The sequence below is a fragment of the Anastrepha ludens genome, chromosome 2 (assembly GCF_028408465.1).
Source record: "Anastrepha ludens isolate Willacy chromosome 2, idAnaLude1.1, whole genome shotgun sequence".
NCBI classification, from domain to species: domain Eukaryota; kingdom Metazoa; phylum Arthropoda; class Insecta; order Diptera; family Tephritidae; genus Anastrepha; species Anastrepha ludens.
This window is the reverse complement of record NC_071498.1, coordinates 121357337-121381396: the sequence shown is the minus strand read 5'-3', so window position 1 is coordinate 121381396 and position 24060 is coordinate 121357337.

Genomic DNA, 24060 nt, shown 5'->3' with positions numbered 1-24060 from the left:
GAGCTGCAATATTTGAAATTTTTTGATACAGATTTGTGGCCAATAGAATATTAGGAATGTGGATGAAGTTGCTGGGCTGTACATGTGACCTGTCGCCTGCGTTATTTGCACTGGAATTTTATGGCAATTGTTAGTCCAATACTTTTCCACGGGGTTCTGGTTTGGTGGATAGGTACGAATAATTAATTCTATTTTAGGAGATTAGTAATAAATGATTCGTAAGCCACCATACGGATCTCACCGATAATAGCGCTTTACGCCGTAATGGATATGCCAGCAGCTGGCTTAAGACTCAAGAATAAAGCGTAAACAAACCCAAAGGGGCTAGACACCCCGAGGTGTCAGAAGCCCTTCAAAAGTGACGAAAATTCACCGAAACCAAGTTCTGGAAATGTTCAAACGAAGTAGTAGTGACGAAGTATCTTATTGTATATAATTAAAGGTTCCTTAGGCCAAATTTCAGGTACATTGATTGAATATTCCGTTGCTGGTAGATACTCAAACTTTGAAATTAGTTGAAAATCACGCTAGGGTGTTTTTTTTTTTTGAAAATTATCAGGTCATTTGATCTATTTTTTTTTTGTTTTTCTTTTTTTTTTATTTTTTTGGTCGGTGAGGTAGGGTTCCAAATGCCTTCGCACTTACAGCGGGCCGTCATTTAGTGCGTCGAGTGGTGTGGCCACTAAAACAATCCCTCCTCTCCTTCTGGGAAGGCACCCCTCCCGGGACTATTTTCAGTATTATTTTGAGAGGACTCAGAACGACATCCATAAATGACCAATTCTATTCACCCACGTTTGGGTCCACCGTATTTGTAGCCAGCTTTCATGGTATAGGCTCGTCTTAAGTTAAGAAGTAATTCACTTCCCCGAAGTTCCTATAGACCCATTTGCCTATTGATGGAATGAGTTTCGCCGTCAATCTAACACTCGATTCAATGTCCCATCGTGCAAGCTTGGCAAAGCTTCGTTTCACGTCGCTAGTGATAACGTGTCTCTTCTTAGAGTTCCACACATCCATTTGTTCCCGGGACATGAGGTCGACGGATATGTCCCTATTTATCACAAAGATTGCAGAGTCAGGGATAGTGTGGTAGGTTGAGGCAACTCTGAGTGTCACTATTCGTTGCAAAGCTTGAAGGCCTTTGCGCTTGACTTTGCATGCGCTAAACATCTCTCCACACTTTTCTGCCGCGAAATTGAGTTTCCGATCGCTTTAATTAGCCTTCCTTTGTTCTGTATTGACCCACCGATATTTGTCATAAAACTGCTTAGCATACCCATGCCCTTGGTTTCTTTAGTGGCCACATGTCGAATCTGGCTCAGTAAGTAAATTTGCAGTCAAGTTGAATACGCAGCTGCTTCCCTACTTTTTGGGTCACTAGTGACGTGTCGCCTATTTGCATGCTGATTTCGAATAGCGTGTGACCTCGTGTCATCAGGATGACTTCGTTTGACTCTTATGTTTGGCGAGTTTCAGGCTGTGGCCCACAAGCCTTATCATAAATTGGTTCAGCTTCCGCTTAGTGTCTTCAGTGTCCCGCCACTATATCGTCCACGTATTCCACTAGATACGCATCTTCTGGCATTTTTATGCTAAAAAATCTCGTCGTAGCTCTGATTAATTTGAACTATAAAAGTGATTATATCGATGGTTTTCGAGAAAAGTGACACAAAAATACAAAATACTGAGTTGGGTCAGTTTTCTAGATAAGTGACGCGCCAATTCGGTTACCTGAAAAAACGACACTAACGCCACCTCTCAGAATTGCTTCAAGATTCGCTTATGACGCTTTTCCAGATAAAAGTATATGAACTCTGTAGTTGATTTTTGCTTTTAACGGCAAAACTCCGAATTTTGAGTTGTGTCGCTTTTCTCGAAAACCATCGATATGCCATCTATCCACTTTTTTCCAAAATGAGTTTAATCTGACTTTAATCTCGAATTGATAACAAATAATTCTTGAAATTTTTAGCACTTCACGTTATACTAAACAGCCAAACAACAACATTTTTTGCTTCCTAAAGCAGACACTAAAAGGAATGTATGCCACTTTATATTCATATTTTACATTTTCTGTGTCTGTACTAATTAATTGAAAATTTGAAATCAGTTTTGTTTGTCTGGTAAGGCAATTCGCTTAAAATAAATGTAAGGTCCAGGATGCAGCTCGCGATGGTTGGAATATTATTTTTGGACACCATTTTAATTATTTTAATTTTTTTTTATTTTACAATACTTTTTTAGGCTTCTGGCAAATATTGTGAGAGGGCTTGATACCACTTTGATCAAAAAGTCTCCGAAATATTTTCAGAAAATTTAAAATACAAGTTTATTCCGCAAAAGGAACGCACTTATGACAGCATTTGATCAAGCTCTGCAACTCTCTGAAAACATTTATGGAACTCTATTTTCGGTATACCCATCAGAAGTTTTTTGATTCCGTCAAACAGAAAAAAATAGCAGGAAACCACATTTGGTGAATTCGATGGCTGTTGGATGGTATTTGTCTTGTTCTTGGTCAAAAAGTCACGGATAAAAATGGCACTGTGCGGCGGCGCATTATCATAGTGCAAAATCAAAGAGTTCTGGCGAATTTTGCCTTCACATAAACGTCTCATGTCGCTTAACGCCCAAATAATAGTCCTTATTAAGTGTCTAACCTTCTGACAAAAATGTTTGGTGTGTAATACCATTTATATGCATAAAAACCATGAGCATTCCTTTCTTTTTTGATTGAAAAGACGTGGTTTTTTGGTCTTGGTTCATTCGGAGCTCTCCACTCACTCGCCTGCTTGGTGAGTTCTGTGCCGTACATAAGCCTACGCCTCGTCCCCAGTAATGATGCGTTTGATGAATATTCTGAAGCGTTTATGCTACTCATAAACGGCTGGTTTCTTTAGAGTATCATTACCGTGAGAGTTTCCCAACATTTCTAGAATTTTCGTATCACTGAACCTATTTTTCACGGAAAATTTAACACAATCTTGTTTGTTGCAAAGCCAAATCCATTTCTAAAACTGTAAAAAATCGAAAACTCGTGCTGACCTAAATTTACTCAAGGCGGTGTAACTTTTACAATTGTCAATCCAAAGCGGTACAATTTTGGAAAGAATGTTAATCACAGATGTGGCAATCTCACAAAAAAGAACTCAAATCAGTTGACTTAGGCCTCACCTGACGGTTGTTCCGCGAACTTTTTAATCAAGGTGGTTTGGTAAGAGTAACGTAACGTCGTCTAAGGTTGAGACTACGAGAACCCAACCTGAATTTTGAATCCAGAATATAAGTGGTGGTGCAGAGGTGGCTAATATGACAAAAAGGATGTGATGAAATTAACATTATTAGGATCATATAATTTGAGCCTAAAAAAATTGGGACCAAAAAATGCCCCAAACAGTAGGCACCAAGGATATATAACGTCAAAAGTAGGCACCAAAATATATTTCCTACAAGTTTGCACTAACCAACAAGCGCCAAAAAGTAAGCAGTATTACTTCTCACTAGAAATTAGCAACCACAAGGAAAAACTCAGGAAAAATAGACTAAAGTGTATTTAAGATATATATAAGGTATTGCTCTCTCTCTCTCCTTTTCGGTCATATCTTTTTTCTATCTCGCGGAACGAAAATGCCCAAAACGCTCGACCATTGACACCTAAGAAGTTTCACTTCAAAAAAAATGTAACAGAACAAATTTGCGTCGACGAAATTTTGCTGAAACAGAACGAAATGTAGACAATTTTTTATTTTTTATCAATTCCACCTCCAATTTACAGTGTACGTCATTAATGTTTTCCTACAAAGGTACGTTTCATGCCGCCTCACAATGGCAAATGATTTTTATAAGAAGCTTTTTCTTTGGAGGAATAAATTTGGAGTTTTCTCTTTAATTTCTAAGAGGCGACTGCTTTAGAAAAAACGTTTCTTTTTTACTATAATGGACTGGTGCAATCGAAAGGTAGACACCCATTCGGTTAAAGTGAAAGATTCTTCTTGGTGAAAGGTGGATCACATGCGACTTGACTTAAACCTTTTTAGGTAGCAAAAGCCGGTATTAGAGAGAATAATGTTAAGGATTTGTGATTGATGGGACTGAAAAGGAATTGTACCTTAAGAGTTATAGTCTACTGTAGAATCTGACGTCTACAGCTATTAGTTGATGAGATCGAAGCAAGTAATTCCATTGAACACAGTCTGAATAGTTGAATAAAGAGGACATCGAATTTTATCAGGGTAGCGCCAAACCATATGCAACTTTAATGGCGCGATGGTTTAGACTGCTCCGACGGTTGGCTGAGACGTTGTGATTCACCTAAAAAGTCTTGAATTACCATCCCCAGCCTATATAAGTATAATTATAATAGGACTATCAATAAGTTCGTGCGGTTTTACAACAGATGGCGTAACTTGATTATTATTCCATCGATCCACATTTCCAAACATTCATTGGAGAGCTACTGTCGTAAGGCACAAACGTCAGTATAAGTTTTTTATTTGAAGCGTAAACAACAATATTTTTACCACACTTGAAAATGTCGAATTTCGTGCCAAATAATGTGTTTTTGCGGGGAATTCTTCTTCATTATTTTAATATGAAGAAAAAAGCAGCCGAAAGTCATCGTATCTTGGTGGAAGTTTATGGTGAGCATGCTCTATCTGAGCGAACGTGCCAGAAGTGGTTTGCACGCTTTAAAAGTGGTGATTTTGGCTTGGAAGACGAAGAACGCGAGGGTGCGCCGCCAAAGTTCATGGATACCGAATTGGAGGAATTGCTCGATCAAGATCCGGCTCAAACGCAAGAAGAGGTTGCAAAAACTTTGGGAGTTGATCAATCAACCATTTCCAAACGTTTAAAAGCCATGGGAATGATCCGAAAGGTAGGCCATTGGGTGCCGTATGAATTGAAGCCAAGAGACGTTGAACGCCGTTTTATGGCATGCGAACAACTGCTTCAACGGCACAAAAGAAAGGGTTTTTTGCATCGAATTGTGACTGGCGATGAAAAGTGGGTCCATTACGACAATCCAAAACGTCGGGCAACGTATGGATACCCTGGCCATGCTTCAACATCGACGTCGGCGCAGAATATTCATGGCCTGAAGGTTATGCTGTGTATCTGGTGGGACCAGCTGGGTGTTGTGTATTATGAGCTACTGAAACCGAATGAAACGATTACGGGGGATGTCTACCGACGACAATTGATGCGTTTGAGCCGAGCACTGCGAGAAAAACGGCCGCAATACGCCGATAGACACGACAAAGTTATTTTGCAACATGACAATGCTCGGCCACATGTTGCACAAGTGGTCAAAACATACTTAGAAACGCTCAAATGGGATGTCCTACCCCACCCGCCGTATAGTCCAGACCTTGCGCCATCCGATTACTATCTCTTCCGATCGATGCAACATGGCCTGGCTGACCAGCACTTCCGTAATTACGATGAAGTCAAAAAATGGATCGATTCGTGGCTTGCGGCAAAACCGACCGAATTTTTCACAAAGGGAATCCGTGAATTGCCAGAAAGATGGGAAAAAGTAGTAGTAAGCGATGGACAATATTTTGAATATTAAATTTGTAACCATTTTACGTCAATAAAGTTTCAAATTTCGAAAAAAAACCGCACGAACTTATTCATAGTCCTATTAATATATTTATTTTTTTGTTTTTTTCTTTGTTTGGAAAAAAATTAAATTGAATATAAAAGAGCGCCCAAAACGGATTTTTACCAGTACTTAGCAAAAAAAAAATTCTTAAAATATACTATAGGTACAATATGTAAGGGAAAATAACATATAAATTCTTCATAAAGTTTACTAAAAACACATTAAATTTGTTCACGAACTTTACCTGTGCTTAAATTGGTTATCAAACTTTTAGCCTACGTAATATAATATTTAAAAAAAGTTGCATTTAAATATATTTCCCCATCATAATATAAGAGATGAAAAACACCTGCACGGAACGATCACACACAACAGTAAATACATAACTAGCACTTATTCAACACAGAACTCTACGTAATCCTCTGCCAAAGCTTCACACTTTTCTTGGGATTTTCAGACATGCGAAATGTATTCAACACTCTTATCTATATATATTTCAGTATACACAGCCTCTATTCCCAAAAAACCCGCACTTTTTATAAATAAAAGGAGAGTTTTTGAATTCGATATACGGGCATCAACTCAGCAGCGCCGTACTGTGAAATCAGCTTGATATTTTGATGTAATTGACTTTTGTGTCAAACTTGGTAAATCTTTCACCCAGACTCACCAAATTTCTCAAGAAGTATCTATTTATTTATTCATTTATTTTATTAGAAAGGTCGAGGGACTTTATTGACTAAAACGCTAACCGAGAGATAATTCGTACTGAAGTTCTTCATAATGGAAAATACTCGTTCGAGTAAAAAACTGAAAAGATAGCCGTGGTGAGGAGCAATCAACATCGCCATTTATCAAGTCGAGCACAAAAGAGAGGCAGGGGATATAATAAAATATATAAATTCTGCATTCAAGGAACTTTAGGTTAATTGAAAGTAGACGACACTTATAGGAAAAAATGGTATCGCAAAATTTAAGTGAACCAACGGCAGATTTAAAAATTCCTTTTGATGAGGTCTCCAAATAAATTCAGCGTATTTAACTTTAGGATGAACGAAAGATGAGTGCAGCAGTTTCAAAGTAAAGTAAGCGGTTAAATTTTAAGGGCCGATGTTGATAGGAACTACACCTAAACGTTAAGTTTTCTTCTGCATTTTATTTAACGTTTTTTACGTTCAGACCAACTCAATTTGAACCATGTAAATATACATAATCGATCAACGCGTTAAAGTTATTCAGGCTTATAATGAAAACGGGCGTTCAAATCAAAATGCATATCGCGCACTTCGTGAAGAAAATCATCTTCAGAGATGAGGCACATTTTCACCTCAGTCAATAAGCAGAATTGCCGCATTTGGGCGAATGATAATCCAAGAGTGATTGCCGAAAAACCAATGCACCACCAAAGACTGACTGTTTGGTGCGGTTTAAGATATGGATGTGGACGATATGTGGTTTCAACAGGACGGTGTCATTTGTCACACAGCTAAGGAAACAATGACTCTTTTGCGCGAAAAATTTGATGACCGAATAATCTCACGTCGCGGCGATGTCAATTGGCCGCCAAGATCATGTTATTTGACATCGTTGGACTTCTTTCTTTGGGGTTATTTGAAAGAAAAGGTGTACGTCAATAAGCTAGCAACAATTCAAGAGCTAAAGGATGAGATAATTCGGCACATTAACGGTATAGAACCTCAATTATGCCTCAGCGTCATCGAAAATTTGGACCATCGGAAGGAGGTGAGCCGCCGAGGCCGCGGCGGCTATTTGGCCGATATTTTGTTCTATACGTAATTGAGCTATACCAATATTATCATAATAAAGAGAAATGATAATAATTTCCTAAAAAAATGTATTTTATTCAAAATCAATATCGGGTCTTAAAACTTAACCACCCTTTATAAATATCTGAGAAGTTGGATCTCCAGTCACCTACAATTTAAATATGATATGACTGATGTGATTATTAAACGAAAAATGCGGATCAAATGTAACACCTCGTAGGCCTTTAATGGCATCAAACATCTAAAGAACAATAACGAAGATGCTATAAGAAATGCATTAGACCGGGACTGTCGGCATATGAAAAAGTTTTGCAACTCTTAGGTTTATGTATTTAGCGAAATACAATAGTTTAAAAACATAGTTTCCATGAATTTCAAAGTACTTCAGTTTGATGAAAGGAAGAGGATTTCTTAGTGAAGTATAAGAGAGCCTCAGTAATTGGCTCAACTACATGGAAACGAAACATTTTGAAATCATTAACACTAGTGACAAAAAAGCTTTTAAAAATCGGATGCCAAATAATAAAAAACAAATCCAAAAAATATTCATGGTGGCCAAATACTTACAAAATAAAAAAGAGGGTTTTCACAACTTTTTCTTGTCCCAGTCAAACGTTCATAATACATTAGTATTTTTGGAGATTTAAGAAAGTTTAGGTGAAAATAATTATTAATATTCATATACTCGCCAAAGAAACTGCACCAAGAAATATAGAAATATAACATCAACCTGATAATAATTTATCCCGCATACAAATTTACGATTAACCCGATCAATTTCAGTCGATTATAGACAACTTATATAGACTGGGAACTCCACACACAACTGTGAAATGCTTTTTGATTGTGTCCATGGGATCTCGTAGGCTCAATTCCAAAGTTATGCCACACAAGCTAGCAAACGACCGAATTGAGCATTGTAAGGGTGTACTGTGAAAAACTCAAACTTTCTGAAAATGACCGTTACTGATATTTTGAATCTAAACTAAGCGCCTAAATGCTGAATGGAAGCCACCTAAGGAAGGTCGTCTCAAAACAGGTCTTCTGGAAAAGGCAAAGCAAAGAAAATGGGAAAGTTTTATGGGAGAGAGAAATGATTGGATCACCGATTTTTCTTTGACTTTGTACTTAGTCTTGACACAAATTCTGTGACAAATTTTTTAATGCATACGGCAAGAACGAATCCGCAGAAAACAGTTTCGTTATTTTTGCTTTTGTTCGTATGATTTGTCTATTAATAAAATGTACTCAGTTTAGTGGCAAATTTCCCTTGTTAACAATGGAATGGGGAGCTAAGGAAAGTCGCATTGCAGTAATTTTTTTCTTGTTCACTCCTCTCGGGAGCACAGGGCCCCGAAAAGACTCTTCTTTCGTACTCGTTTCTGTGCTGTTGTTTTGCACCGTCCCATGAAATATCGGCATCTGCTAGTTCGCGCAACATCGACCTTCTCAAAGTGTTTTTTGTTCGACCACGACCTCTGCTCCTTTGCGGGTTTCAGTCCAGTGCCATTCTCGTGATGCTATCAGACGGTTTTCCAAGCGTGTGAACTATCCATCGCCACTTTCTGCATTTGATTTGCCTAAGGATGGGTTCCTCATTCGTTAATCTCCATAGTGTGTCGTTAATGATGGTGTCTGGCCAGAATATTCTGCAGATAATGATGATGCAGTTATTGCATTACATAAATATGATAAAATTGCGAAAAACTGCTGAAAAACTTAATATTCCGCACGATCAATCGTTTCTCCCAAGCGTCTGAATTGAAAGCCATGAAAAGAAGTGGTCGTCCTTTCGTGGTTCAAACCAGTGCAACCATAAAAGCCGTTCGAGAAAGAATTTGTCAAGGGAAATGAATGTATTGACCAGTTCCATGTCAAGACTAATTATAGACGATCTCCACATGAAAGCCTTCCGCCGCTCAACTGGTCATCTTTTGACAACGCGCTTGAAGAAAATTAGACTCGACAGATGGAAGCAGCTACTTCAGTGGCACGCGGTCTTTTCACAGATGAGAAATGTTTCACTGTTTGACCAGTTTTAAATAAGCAAAACTACAGAATCTATGCTAAAACTTCTAAAGACGCAAAAAATGTGGTTCAAAACGTTCAGCGTGGCCACCATCCAGCCTCAATAATGGTTCGGTGGGGGGGTCTTGTAAAGACGTTATATCTCTTCATTTCTTCAAAAAAGAGGGGCAAACGTAGATGTCTTAGACGACGTGTTGAAGCAGTTGATCAGTACTCTCTTCAATGGAGAGCTTTGAATCGTCCAGCAAGAGTCCGCTTCAGCCCATAAGGCAAAAACCACCTAGCAGTGGCTAAAAAATAATATTCCTGGGCTCATAGCCGCAGAAGATTGGCTGTCTGGAAGTCCAATTCTGAATCCATTAGTCTACGATTTGTGGTCAGAATTGGAAAATATGGCCTATCAAAGACCTCTCAGAAATTTGGAGAGCCTCAAGCAAACAGCGCCGCCAATATCCATGGAAACCATGCTTGCTGCAAGAGCTGGATGGCCTAATCGTTGAAGGTTTGTGTACATGCAAATGTTGACCATTTCGAATGAAAATTTAAAATTTGTTTCTCTAATCTCCACATGACTAAAAAGAACTTACCTCATTAAAAAATAATAAAGAAAAAAAATATCATATCTATAACGATCTTAACTTATAACAGAACCCATAGCAGAATTAAATAAGTAAGTACGACGCATAGAGCGTAGCTCACGTTTTAGTAGCTGGGATCACCTCAACGCAAGAAAAGTTGTTGTTGGGACAGAAAAAATATTTCAGGGCGAAGTGTGAGCCCTTGGGCACACTTCACATATGAAAATTATTGTAATTTGTTGTACTTTGAGTGCTAAGTAGTTTAGCTAGTCTTTGCTGTTTAGCTAATTTTTTTGTGGAATTTTTGTAACTGAAATTTTAAAAAATTTCTGTTTTCATTTTTATCTCAAAAACTATTTGCTCTATAAGAGAAAGTCATTTTTGGAACTGTCCTATGCTCATTTTTTACAAAAAAAAAATACAAAAAAAGAACGCATTTCACCCGGCTAAATGACCGATGGCAACATTACTTAATATTGGGCCAAGTCATCGAAATATTAGCATCTGATCACTTTTTGCATGATAACTAATAATCTTTTGATACCATCTGGATATCGATACTTTTATTTGTTTCTGGTATGGGAACAATGCATAAATACTAAAAGCGTATCGCGTATATTCAAGTATTGAGTATGGAATTTAAACTATAAAAATCCGATAATTTTTTAATTTTTATTATTGATCGAAAATTAGTTTTTTGATGCTTTGCTTATATTTTAAAAAGGAAACCATTTTTCATACAATAAACATCTTCCATTAGAACTCTTGTTTTTCTAAATTGTTAGACTTTTGCCGACCTCTAATATATTTATTTTAGAATTATTTGAAAAATTACTTTTGAAAATAAAATTGGTTTTCAAAGCAATAAGAGCTTAAAGCTAAGACATATGTGCTGTTTTTTACATTTAGAAAACAAACCGCTTTCACAAACTGAGGCACAAAAAACTTTATTTGTCTGCATATTTTTTACTATGTAATTATATTTCCTGCTGTCGGGAAAAGCTTTCAAAATGGTTGAATATTTAATTGGCTCTTTCACCATTTATTTTGTATTTGGCCGAGCTCCTCCTCCTATTTGCGGCGTGCGTCTGGATGTTGTTCCACAAATCTAGAGACCTACAGTTTTAAGCCGACTTCGAACGGCAAATGATTTTTTGTGAGGGGCTTTTTCGTGGCAGAAATACACCCGGAGTTTTGCCATTGCCTGCAGATGAGCGACAGCTGTTAGAAAAGACTTTTTCTATCATTTTTCTTTGTCATGCTCGGAGATTCGAACCTACGCACTTCCGAATAGTAGTTACGCACTAACCCATTCGGGTACGGCTGTCGTCTCGGATCAAAATGCCTTACACTTTCCTTTCAAGCTTTACCCGATCCAATTTATTGCAGTCAACTTTTTCAAAGTTCTTCCAAGTGGAAGATATTGCACACATTTCAAAATCTTTACTTTTCAAAAACTTTCGAGTATTTACTAGCAAGTATAGGTATTGGGGGACCATAGATAATGCGCCATCGATAAATCGCCACCAATGAGCGAGTTGAGTGAATTTCTCACCAAAATCAAATTATTTCATTGCACCTTTCGTTGTAGCCACCTAATTTGGCGATGGAAGGAAAGCGGCATGAATTGATTGAAATCAATGAAGACGCTGTAATCACGAACCTAAATCAAATAGCAAATATATTGATTAAAAATAAGAAAGAACACAAACAAACAGCCAATATATATATATATATATTTTTTTATTTATAAAAAATTCAGGTTTTTTTCCTAAAAGAGGGTTTACGTCCACACCTGAACATCTCGTGCTATCCTTCACATAATGTCGCATTTGCACATGCAACATGCAACATGTGCGATATGCAGCAGATGAAGGCATCAATTATTTAAGTACTGCAAATGCATGAACCGGCTGAGTGACTTTTCGGCAAAGCGAGACTTCTTTACCTCTACGCCAACGGCTTGTCACATGCTGAATGACGTGACAGCTCGACTCAACGTGATGCATATTTTTCACTATGCGCCACTTAAAATTTGTACGTGTGTGTGACAAAAAGTAGAAATGGCAAGGTGGCCGCTGTAAATAGAAATGCAAGAGAACAACAACAGTAACAGCTGCAGTAAAACCGGTAATTGCCAGACTGGAAAATGGTATTTCGCAGTTAAGTGAACTTTGAACTGTGTACGCGAAATGTGTAAAACAAAGACGAAAAACGAAACGGAAACGGAAGCGGAAATGCAATGCCACATGTGGCACCTATTAGCGAATGAGTAACTATAAAACATATACCATCTTCATATTATATAATAGATATATGTGTCAGGCATCAATTGTTTATTTAGCGCTTAGCTTAAATAAAAGGGAAGTGAACTGTAAGCATACGAACGTAATCGTATTGCGATGTGACCATATGCTGTGACCAAATTAACAATTAATCATTTAAGTCATGCTTTCAAAACAAATTAAGTTTCTGATAAGAACGACGTAACAGTGGATTTATCACTTTAAAATAAACTTGGCTACGCGAGAATTCTTCTTTGGCAAAGGATTCTATTTTCATCTTACATGAAGTTCATGTATTTTAGCCGCCGAACCGCCTACTAACTTCCCAGGCTTTCGCAGCAAGCTCAAATTTTTGCAAGTTAGGCACTGAATTATTATTATTATTGTTATTTCCTAGGGTTCAAGCGAGAACGAAGGGCCACTTGTGGTTTTTGTAATCAGGTTGTTTTCAGATTGGCAGTGGATTGGCCTATCGCATCCGATTGTGGTGGTGGGACTGCCAGCTGACCCTCCAGGCAGGAGTCCGATTGCCTGAGTGGCTTCCACATTTCCTCTGCATAGAGTTTAAATATTATACCGCCTATGATCTGACGTCAGAGCCTTTTTCGTTTTAAGCAGAAGGTACCATGTAAAGATGAGGTTGACATTTAAGAGAGATAGGCTATGTATTCGGTAATTAGAACTCTAAACTAAATGATGGTGAGCTCGAAACTGGTCGAGAAATGCACGGTTTCTCTTTCAATTGTACGCAGCGACATTTCAGGAAGCTGCAACTTGCAGCAAGATGTGAGGATTGAAGTCCCCATGGCTACCTTTGATCTGTTGCTGGAAAAGTGGACTTGTTAGATCGCGAGATCATTCTGTCTGGACGACCGGACTCGGAGGCACTCGAGCCCTTCGATCATTTTTCTCTTCTTCTTCTTAATTGGCGCGATAACCGCTTACGCGATTTTGGCCGAGGTTAACAAAGCACGCCAGTCGTTTCTTTCTCATGCTAACCGGCGCCAATTGGACACACCAAGTGAAGCAAAGTTCTTCTCCACCTGATCTTTCCAACGCAGAGGAGCCCTTCCTCTTCCTCTGCTACCACCAGCTGGTACCGCATCGAATACTTTCAAAGCCGGAGCATTTGTATCCATTCGGACGACATGACCCAGCCAACGTAGCCGCTGGATCTTTATTCGCTGCACTATGTCTATATCGTCGTAAAGCTCATCGTTCCATCGTCTGCGATATTCGCTGTTGCCAACGTGCAAAGGTCCAAACATCTTACGCAGAATCTTTCTCTCGAACACTCCAAGCGTCGCTTCATCGGATGTTGTCATCGTCCACGCTTCTGCGCCATACGTTAGGACGGGCATGATGAGAGTCTTGTAGAGTGTTAGCTTCGTTCGTCGAGAGAAGACTTTACTGCTCAGTTGCCTACTTAGTCCAAAGTAGCACTTGTCGGCAAGAGATATTCTACGTTGGATTTCAAGGCTGACATTGTTATCGGTGTTAATGCTAGTCCCTAAATAAACGAAGTATTTTACAACCTCGAAATTATAACTGTCTACAGTGACGTGGGTGCCGATACGCGAGTGCGTCGACTGTTTGTTTGATGACAGGAGGTACTTCGTTTTGACCTCGTTCACCACCAGACCCATTCGCTTTGCCTCTTTATCCAGTTTGGAGAAGGCAGAACTAACAGCGCGGCCGATGATGTCAATGTCATCGGCATACGCCAACAATTGTACGCTCTTATAAAATACCCATTGTGCCTGAGCGATTAAGTTCTGCGGCTCGTACGATGCTCTCCAACATCAGGTTAAAGAGGTCACACGACAGTGAGTCACCCTGTCTGAAAGCTCGTTTGGTATCAAACGGCTCGGAGAGGTCCTTCCCAATTCTGACAGCGCTGCTGGTGTTGAGCAACGTCATCTTGCAAAGCCGTATTAGTTTTGTGGTGATACCAGAATCAGACATCGCGGCATACAAGTAACTCCTTTTCGGACTGTCCAATGCAGCTTTGAAATCGACGAAAAGATGGTATGTGTCGATTCTCCTTTCGTGGGTCTTTTCCAGAATTTGGCGTATTGTAAATATTTCGTCGATGGTAGACTTTCCAGGTCTAAAGCCACACTGATAAGGGCAAATCAGTTGGTTGACGGTGGGTTTCAGCCTTTCACACAATACGCTCGCTAGAACCTTATAGGCGGTATTTAGAAGATTAATCCCGCGATAATTGGCACAAATTGCAGGATCGCCCTTCTTATGGATTGGGCAGAGCACACTTAAATTCCAATCGGCAGGCATGCTTTCATCCGACCATATTTTGCGTAGAAGCTGATGCATGCACCTTACCAGCTCCTCGCCACCATGTTTGAATAGCTCAGCCGGCAGTCCGTCGGCACCCGCGGCTTTGTTGTTCTTTAGCCGCGTTATCGCTATTCTCACCTCTTCATTATCGGGTAGCGGAACGACAATTCCGTCGTCAACGATTGAGGTATCGGGATCTTCACATTCTCTCTGACATGCGCAGCTGTCGTTGTTTAACAGGTTCGAGAAGTGTTCCCTCCATAATTTAAGATTGCTCTGTACATCAGTCGCCAGTTCGCCGTTTTTGTTTTGACAGGAAAACGCCCCGGTCTTAAAACCTTCTGTAAGCCGCCGAACTTTCTGGTAGAATTTTCGGGCGTTGTTCCTGTTGGCCAGCATCTCAAACTCTTCGCACTCACGTATTTCGGCCTCTCGTTTCTTCTTTCGGATAATACGTCTCTCTTCCTTTTTCAGCTCTCTGTAGCGATCCCACATGGCTCGCGTTGCGCCCGATCGCAGCGTGGCTCTATAGGCGGCATCCTTTCTTTTTGCGGCAGCATGACATTCCTCGTCGTACCAATTGTTTTTTCGGGCTCGATTTCTTCTTCGGCGGCGGTACGTAGAGAACGAGAAATATTGCTCCATTGTTCGTGGATGCCGGTTTGTTGGGCAGTACTCTCTGAGAGCAGGAGTGAGAGTCGAATGGCGAATCTTCTGGCTGTCTGTTGTGATTGCAGCATTTCGATGTTGAACATTCTTTGCGTAGGTAGATGTACGTTTTTTCCTGCACAGAGGCGGGTGCCCATTTTCGCTGCAACAAGGTAATGATCCGAGTCGATGTTGGACGTGGGGTGCACAAATGAGTACATGTTTGTACTCCGTACACTTCCAAGTGCATAACAGTAACAACAATAAATCAATTCGCAAAATTTTGTTTCAATTTAATTTTTTATTCAATTTTTAGTAAAATAAATAATAACATAAAACAAAAAGGAGCAAATTCTAGGAAATAAGCGAATAAAAAAAAACAACTTCTATGTACTCAACTTTGCACCTTTCACCAATTGTACGGATGGAGTATGTTTTTAGTATTTTGTCCATAAACCTTTATTACGTATAACATTTTTCATACGGTTTGGCATACTTCCTACTAAATTTTGTGTAATTTCAGCCGGAATAGTTTGCCATTCGTGCTGTACACGCCGCCACAATTCGTCTGTATTGGCTGGGGCTCTTTGATATTGTCCTAACCGTCTTTTCACGATTGACCACAAGTTCTCAATCGGATTGAGGTCAGGACTTTGAGCGGGCCACTGCATTACCTCGAAATTTTGCCCAGCTAGCCATTCTTTTACAATTTTGGACGTATGTTTGGGGTCGCCATCCTGTTGAAATATTACTTCTTCTTCAGGATAAGCGGCTATGTCAACAAAATGGGGAAGATGAGTCTTTAGAATATGCAAATATTCCTCCTTCCTCATTATTCCGTCAATTTTTTGCAATGGCCCAACTTGCCACCACGTGAAACAGCCCCATACCATGACGTTTCCGCCACCGTGTTTCACCGTTTCTTTAATATGGTGTCTTTGTATGGTTTCTCCGGGACGGCGCCAGCAATACTGCTTACCAACGGACTGAAACCGATTAAATTTTGTTTCATCTGACCAGATTACCCGCTTCCAGTCATCTTCAGTTCAATTTTCGTGTTCCCTGGCGAACTTCAACCGCGCCTTAACATTTCGTTCCGACAGTGCAGGTTTTGGTTTTTTTACCGCTGAAAATTGTTATATTAAATTGTTTCACTAACTTCCTCTATTTTATTCAATTTAAATGTGCCGCGGTCACAGTTTGCTTTAAACTAAGTAATCTTAAAATTTTCGAGAAAAAAACCTACGGTAAATAAATTTTTTCGCTGATATTATTGAGAGAAAACTGAGATCTTGCAGGTGCAAAATTGAGTACATAGAAGTTGTTTTTGTTTTATTCGCTCATTTCCTAGAATTTGTTCCTTTTTGTTTTGTGTTATTATTTATTTTACTAAGAATTTAATAAAAAATTAAATGGAAAAAAAATTTTGCGAATTGCTTTATTGTTGTTACTGTTATGCACTTGGAAGTGTACGGAGTACAAACATGTACTCATTTGTGCACCCCACTGTACATCTAATACACTAGAAGCGTGTCTTCCATCTGTCACAACATGATCGATCTGGTTTCGCGTTTTTCCATCAGGAGACAGCCAGGTAGCTTGGTGTATCTTTTTATGCTGGAATCTGGTGCTGCAGACTACCATGTTTCGGGCCCCGGCGAAGTCGAACAGCCTCTGTCCGTTACCGGATGTTTCGTTGTGCAGGCTGAATTTTCCGACTGTGGGACCAAAAATTCCCTCCTTGCCCACCCTGGCGTTGAAGTCGCCAAGCATGATTTTTATGTCGTGGCTGGGGCAGCGCTCATAGGAACGTTCCAAGCGCTCATAGAAGGAATCTTTGGTCGCATCGTCCTTCTCTTCCGTCGGGGCGTGGACGTAAATTAGCGAGATGTTAAAAAACCGCGCTTTGATGCGGATTATTGCGCGACGTTCGTTCACCGGAGTGAACGACAGTACTTGGCGACGAAGTCTCTCTCCCACAACAAATCCCACACCAAATTTGCGCTCCTTTACATGGCAGCTGTAGTAGACGTCGCAAGGTCCTATGGTTTTCTTACCTTGCCCCGTCCATCGCATCTCTTGGATGGCAGTGATGTCAGCCTTTACTCTCACGAAGACATCAACCTGCCGGGCAGAGGCACCTTCCCCATTAAGGGACCGGACATTCCAGGTGCATGCCCTCAAATCATATTCCTTATTTCGTTTGCAGGGGTCGTCATCAGTAAAGGCAGTTCTCATCCAAGGCTTTGCAGTTCTTTTCATTGGCGGGGATTTTTAAGTGACGGGTCCCAAACCCAGCGCACAACCAGCTATCCTGGAATGCTTCGCCTTCTCACGTTAGCTCACTCCCGAACGGGTGTTCGGAAACTACCCAGAGCGCGGGCTAATCCCTGGCCACTCCCAAGTGAATGGCGATCAGTAACTTTCCCCACTTGCGTGGACTTCTACGCATGGAACCATACTCCTCCTCATTTTTAGGTCAACTATATGAAGGAACGATCATACAAACCAGCGAGCGAGCGAGCTGGATTTCGGCTTCTCCGAAGTTATGTTGACCAAGCCAACACTTTTCGCACCATAGTAGAACAGTCAGTTAAGTGGCGCCCCCCGCTTTACAAGCTGCTCATTGACTTTAAGAAGGCATTCGGCAATATGGCTAACGTTGAGTAGAAAGAGAAGTCCCGGTAAGAAAATCCGCCTCATCAGAGCCCTTTATGAGAAATCCGATGCATTAAACACCAACATAGGCGCAAGGCAAGGTTGTCCCCTGTCGCCCATTATCCTAGACGACGTTATGAGCCAATTGGCCCTGCACAAAAGAGGCATCGTATGGAGTTTTCCCAGGTATCTTGAGGACCTCGACTTCGCCGATGATATTTGCCTCCTCTCTCACAAACGCACTTACTTGCAAGCGAAGGAGGGCAGACTAGTCACGCCTGCGCGGACTGTCGGACTGTAGGTCAACATCGCCAAAATCTAAGCTATGACAGACATATGATGGTTGACGCGTTTGAAAGCTTCTACTACCTCGGCTGCCTCATGACGATAGATAGTAGAGCAAACGAAGATTTCAACTGCAGGCTAAACAAATCAAGAGCGGCTTTCGAGCGAATGCATGCAGTTTGGGTGAGTTCGCAAATCCCTAAGCACTCTAAACTGCGAATATTCACCTCATGTGTGAATTCAATATTATTTCACGTAAGTAAAACATGGCTGATCTCTAACAGCATCACCAGACCATCAGAGCATACAGAGCATAATCTGTAGAACAGTCTGGTCCGGTCCAAACATCATCAGCAGCAACGCACTGTGGATACCAACGAACCAGGAGCTCACCATATGGCAAATCAAACGCTGAAAATGGCGAGGGATAGATGACACGCTTAGAAAACTGCCTGATAGTATCACGCGAATGGCTCTGAACTGGAACCCGCAAGGAAGCAGAGGTCGGGGTCGGCAAAAAAGTACTTGGATGAAGGTCGATGTTGTGCGAGCTAGCGGACTCTGACATCACATGAGATGGTGTAAAAATGACGGACGGAGTAAACAAGAAAAAAAAACATTGCATTTAATTGAATTGACTATGGAAAGGTTTCACCTAAAGTATTGCATATTTCGCATACAAGAAGAATGGATATTAGTGAAAAAGAAAGAAGGCGTATGGCTAAATTGTATTGGGGTCAAACTGCGAGCTTGAGAGTAGAAATTACTGAGATGATTTTTATTACAATCAAGAAGAAAGTTCGCCAAAGATGCATTTTATCTCCAATGCTCTTTAGTATATACTCGGATTATATCCTTGGTCGTAGTCGACTGGGAAATAAAAGTCAGCGGCAAATTAATCATCTACATAAGATTTCCCAATTATACCATAATATTGGCTGAGATATTGCAACTTATTGAGCAAGGCAAAATCGAAGGCAAACGAAGTATTGGAAGAAAGCAAATATCTTCGCTACGTAACATCAGAAAGTGGGCAGGATTAAGGTATATTAAGCACTTGGTTGAAGCAGCACGAAGCTGGGATAATTACCATAGGTAAGTCCGTGAAATGGGCTGGCACTACCCAAGTAACACTAAAGTGCCGTTGTGATACCATAATGAGACCTCCAAGAAGCAGATATCTTCACCCAGCCAGAGCTGTTGATATAATGGAGGAAGTTGATTGAATTTAGGTTGGCGCATTGCTGTCCAAGGCTGACGAAGAAAAGAGTACTCAGTAACCTTAATCGTCTGCCTGCCAAGTCCGAACATTTACAGAAAAAATGGTCAATAATCTTCTTCTCTAAATGTAATGAGTAAAGCCAGGCATCCGTACGTTGAAATTGGTAGAACCACTAAGTTGTACATCCAGAGAATGATCTTTGGCTTGAGTCTCCATTTTTTGCCCTACATAGATTTGCAGGAGTAAAAAGCTATGCAGGCCTTCTTTACCCATTTATCAAGGTATAGCTTCCAACGGAGTTTGAAATTAAGTATCACTATTCGATACTTAAATTCCGCTAAAAGTGCAAGAAACTGGGTTCTTTAATCTGGGAAGCGTAAAGTGTAGAAGTTTATATTTTCTGGTAACTAGCACCAGCTCCGTTTTATCAGAATTGTCTCGAAGGCTGCAACTGGCAGCCCAGTGACTGAGTACAGCCAAATTATTTAATTATAATAATTATAATTATTTAATTTTAATATTAATATAAATAATTTATTGTTTTGTTAAAAGTAACAAACACTGCTGCGATCGCTTTCATTCTGCATTAAGAATTTGCAAATTTACAAGAAGCACAACTTTGAATTCAAAATTATAAGCTACAAGTAGCAGAACTAAGTTATACCAACAATAAATTTCAGCTAAAATTTAAATTTTCTATTTATTTTGTATTTTAAATTTTAACATTACAGTTCAATCAATAGCATTAATATTTTTCAGCTCGTACGCACGGCTATTTTTGCCAGTAAAAATATAATATTTCACTCCTTCCATTCAACCGTACTTTATCATAACTTTTACTATGTTTTTATCTTTGTCAGCTTCCGACGCAATATTTTTTCAACTAACAACGCTAAAGCTTTCGCATGTACTTATACATATACATATACATATACACATTTATACATACATACATACACTTATAAATAATGAAGTTGGAAAGTAAAAGAGCGAACGCACTACTGGCACAGTTCTTTTCCTAGATATGTATAGGTGTGTATGTATGTATATGAAATAACTACGTAATGGATACTTCACTTTACTTCCGCACTTATATTCTTCGCCACTTGGTGCATTATCTCACTCCCATTCATTCAAGTCGCAGATTTCAATTTGTTATTGTTTCATAATGATAGCGAATAATTCTTGCAAAGAGTGAAGGTGCTAGAGCACAAACATAAGTAATTTGGAGCGCATGAAGTGAAGAGTAAAGTAGGAGAAAACAGAAAGGAGACATAAAATATGAAGGAACCTGGAGGAAAAGTAAGCAATTGTGGCGCTTTATGCACTTAAGAAATGGGATTTTCGTGGTATTTTCTTTGCTCAAATGGTGTACGTGGAAAGCAGCACCGAGCGGCATTTCCGTTTAAGTGTTATGCACCAGAGTATCAGCTACTTAGTCTGATTTATTCGGTCTATCATCAACTCAAGTATTTTGTAATCTATCGAGAATTGCAATTAGAATTTTTAAGTGCGAGTTGAGGATGTGCCATTTGCGTTGGCGCATGGGGAACGTCAGTAAAAGTGGATTCGATGCAATTATGAGTAATTTACCTGTGCTGATCCTTCTATGCGCACATATACACTTACATACCTGTACGTTTTCGTTAAAAAACCCATCTGGAGTATACTAGCAAAAAAGCTTCAGCGACAGTGGCAGCTGTATCGTGGGAAGGCCAAAGCAACGAAGGCGTCTATTGCTAGCAGGTATAGTTAAAAATCAAATGCTCTAAGGGGCACCTGTTGGGCACAATGTCATACACAACGTGTCGTATATCCGTTACATTAAGTCAACGTATCGACTGTGTGCGCTTATGGTATGCAGCGCATTCAAAACAGTATCCGACGACGCAGCAGTAGTCGGGATATATCCAATGATATACATATTGGCAGAAGATACAGCAAAGTGTCCGAGAGTGAAATCGTACGTACTGCGGTAAGAGAAACTAGCATGCAAATCTGGCTACTCAGATGGGACAATTCCTCAAACGGCGGTTGAAAGCCTTTGCGTTGCACTGGCTCAAGAATTTGTAGGGTTAAGTAGAAATCTACTTAGCCCAGTTCTTAACTAGGCACGGATGCTTTAAGTTCTATCAGTTCAAACACGAGCCTGATCCTGGATACGACCACTGGGGAGGAGACGCCATTAAAGATGTGCACAACGTGTTTTTCGAATGCACGTGTTTTGGTAGCGCAAGACGAACGCTTCGGTGCATATTCGGAAAAAACTGCACCCCTGAATCTCTCCTTCCAAGCATGTCGGAAATTAGTGAAAATTGCAGATTGGAAAGCGATGTAATAGCTAAAACAATGAAGTGGCTGAAGACGCTATAAAAGCTCAGGCGTAGAGCCATTCGCTCCACGAAGTAATGCTTGGCGGCAGTCCAGTTGGGAGCGGAACTCGACGGAGAACAGATTTATCCTGACCAGTTGAGGGTAGCGCGCTTCCCTCTGCGCTGCTCTGCCTTCAGAACAGTCTCTGAAGATGTAGCGTTCATCATAGCTGGCCTATGCCAACTGGACCTGATAGGAAAGGAAATGTGTGAAGTGAGAAAGATGAAGCACAATCAAGGCCAATGCGCGAACTTAGCACACAGAAAAGCCCTACACCAGTGCTGCGTAGACTAGTGGCAAACACGATGGGATAGTGCAAGAAAGGCAGGTGAACCCACCACCCAACTCATCTCAAAAGTTAAAGTTTGGCTCCAAAAAAAATATGGAAAAGCAGACTATTACCTCACTCAAATCTTAAGTGGTAATGGTTGTTTTAAAGCGCCGCTTTAGACATCAAAAGACTCCATAAAGCAGTGCTCATCGGCAATTGACGAAGATGCGAAACATGTGAATTTCGTGTGTCTCTGCTTGAAAAGTGTAATGCCTAAACTGGAAGTCAGCCTCGGCTGCAGCGTCACGCCCGAGAATCTAGTGTCACTGACGCTGATTGTAACTCATGGACACATGGAACAAAGTACAACAAAGTAACTGGCACATAGCGAGCAGGCAAGCCGGAGACGCCAACGACAGGGAAGTGTATAAACCAGGAAACCTACAGGTAAGTTGATGATACTACACTTGGAAACTAACTTTTTTATGGTTCAAATATGGTGGAAGGGAACGTAGAGGGGGGGATGAATCTCTCTTAAAATGACAAGGGCAACGACAAACTCCATCCATCTGACTCTATTTTTTGCTAATGATTTAGCCTGGTTCCAGGATACTTGGTTTGCTTCTAGTTCTCTTTTTACAGCGGATCCAGGTATTTCGTGGACTTCACCGTCTAGGTTGCCCTTCTGAGTACCAGTCCAACATAGTTCTGGCGATCACTTTATTAGGTCGGCGTTGAATATGGCCTAGCCATGTCCAGTTTCTACTCCGAATCTCTATTTCAACTGGGTTGGTGTTTGTGCATAGCAAAAACTCTTCATTTGAAATACAGTTTGGCCAGAACATTCTCAGTATTTGTCGTAAGCTGTTGAAAAAAACTTGGAGTTTGCGATTTGTTGCCTGGATTTTCTTTTCTCTTATGTTTGTTTTTGTCCAGCTTCTTCGCCAATTTGTGTTATGCGTCCTAATATGGTTCTACAATGGAGTTTTATTTTGCCAGCGAATGGTAAATGGATTTTATGAAAATTTTTTTCGAATCAGAAATATTCCCGTATATTTACCATTGACTACCAAGTGGCGACCACGGTCGGAAAAAAAAATTTTTTATCATTTGAATTTTCTTGCCCTCAACGGAACTCGAACCCGTGGCCTATCAAATGGCAGCCTCGCACAAACCCATTCGACTGCGGCGGAAGTTATAGTACATTTATTTTCTTCCTTCACTCATCCACATTATTGCCATACATTTTCAGAAAAATGCATTCCTTTATGTCGAAAAAAATTATTTATTACCTCAAACCCATACACAACCACCTCATAATCCTACACCAATGTTCTTTGACTATCAGCGAGCAGCAAGCAAAAACTGTGCTCCCTTGGAACTTTGGAAGCTACATTGCACAACTACACAGCGGGCGCATCTATCTTAGCTGGCAACAACTTCGTTTGCTACTCAAATCAAAAGGGAATTCACATTCACCTCAAAGCTCTAAACTTCTCTCCTTCAACTTTAATGGTGCACGTACTACATGGTGAGCTGATAGTCGAAATGTTTACTTCAATTACGAAGTGAGAGTTTGCAGCATACATACACACATGCGCACACTCATCCATGCTTACAAGGTGTATGTGTGAATTTTACAATGGAAGCTTTTATATACACATCGCAATGGCGCTTTGCGCGCATAGATATGTATGCGTCGTACTTGAAAATGTGTATTTTCCTAATACTGGTTCAGGCGGGAGCTGAGGCTACAAGCATTGGCCCCCACGACTTTTTGTGAGAATTGAAATGAAAATGGTTTAAAAAGCCATTAGGGAATATTGCGCCGATCATGACAATGCTGGCGGATAAATGGACGCGACAGTGGCAAGTGACAGCTTTATTACCAATAACAATCAGCGTTTCGTTAACTAGAAGAAAGTTTTTTAGGTGTTTGTCTTTCGGTGTTGGCATATGCTTTTTGGTTTTGTACCTTCAAGCACAGTTAATTTGATATTGGCGCGCTACGTGGCGTAT